Source organism: Canis lupus, chromosome 37 (assembly GCF_048164855.1).
Source record: "Canis lupus baileyi chromosome 37, mCanLup2.hap1, whole genome shotgun sequence".
NCBI lineage: Eukaryota > Metazoa > Chordata > Mammalia > Carnivora > Canidae > Canis > Canis lupus.
This window is the reverse complement of record NC_132874.1, coordinates 23,232,163-23,233,655: the sequence shown is the minus strand read 5'-3', so window position 1 is coordinate 23,233,655 and position 1,493 is coordinate 23,232,163.

Sequence of the window (1,493 nt, the reverse complement as noted above, 5' to 3'; positions counted from 1 at the left end):
TCTCCTGGCGTGGCATAGTTTTTTTTTTCTTTTGCCTTATTTCATAACTCAACTTGGGAATTTCTGGTTTTTCATAGAAAGGTTTAATCTTTCCTAGCTAAGTGCTTTAGTGCCGTGTTTGGACTTTATTTCTTCCATCTCTCTCTCTCTTTCTTTTTTTTACTTGCATGCATGATGGCTGTGAAGTTTTCAGTGAACAGCTGGTTAACGTGCATGTAAAATCATCGGGTGGGGGGGGAGGCTTACCAGGAAAGTCTCCCAGCGTCGCTCCCATGGCTTCCCCTCCCTGCACATGTGTTTGAGTGGCTCTACTAGTAATTACCCTGGGGCAGAGGCATGGGTAGCGGAAGGGTCTCCCTAAAAGCAGGTTTAAGAGATTAAATGTGCTTCTCCTCCTTATCGTCATCACTTCCGAGGATGGAGCCCCTTCCTGGGCGCAGGGGCCCTCCTTCCTTAGCGTCCCTGGTGCCACCCACCATCCCCTCGTCGGGCTGGCCACTCAGCTGCCCCCCGGCTCCTCATGACACTCCCTCATGCTGGCTCCCTCATCCTTGAGCACCCTGTCCCCTGCTTTGCTGCCTCCTTCTCTTCCTCAGCACCTCTAAACCCTTTCCCATCCACCTTCCCTTCCTCCCATTTTCCCGCTGGTGCACCGTCACACACGTCTCCGTGTGCATCTCCTTCCTCTTCCTCTGAATCTCCACAGCCTTCCCCACCAAGCACTCCCTCAGAGCCACCATCCCTGGATGCTCAGCCTTCAGGGTGTTCCTTCCTAACTCTTTTTTTTCAACACTGTTTTCTTCTAGTTTTTTGTTTGTTTGTTTTGGTTTGGGTTGGGGTTTTTTTTGGAGCCCTCCTCAAACTCCTCTTCACAGCAATCTTCAGATTCTCTTTCTAGGGCATCTTCATCTTCAGATTCCTTTTCAGGGTCACCTTTGGACTATTTTGAAAGCCATTCCCTTCAGGGTCTTTTTTTGAGGCTCCTTTGAGACTGTTCTCATCAGACTTTTGGACCTGCCTTCTTCAGACTCTTTTGGGACCATGTCTTTAGCATCTTTTTCAGAAGCATCTTCAAAATCTCCCCCATTTCCTCATTCTTCAAATATCTTTCCACGTGTAGATTCTTCGCATGTCATGTTAGTTGTAGCTTCTTGAGCTTTCATCCTGGATGTGCTCGGGTGCTCAGGAAATGCCTTACCCGAGAAAGGCTCGACTTTTGGAGCCAAGATGGAAGTTGAACACTGACCACGTCCATTGGCCTTGGGACACTGTAGAAAGATTTCCCTTCTCAGCCATTCCTTCTTTCTTCCTGGGGTCTTCTCATCCTGGCCATCTTAGTCCCAGGCCATGTTGAGACAGGGATTCGATGGCCACCATGCCACCTTCCATCGAAGGTTTGAGTGCACAGATAGCTTCCTCAAGACATCTGGGTGTCTGTCAAAGAGAAGGCGCTTCCTGATTTGCCCAAGCTTTGAACATTCTCCTCCAAGGTT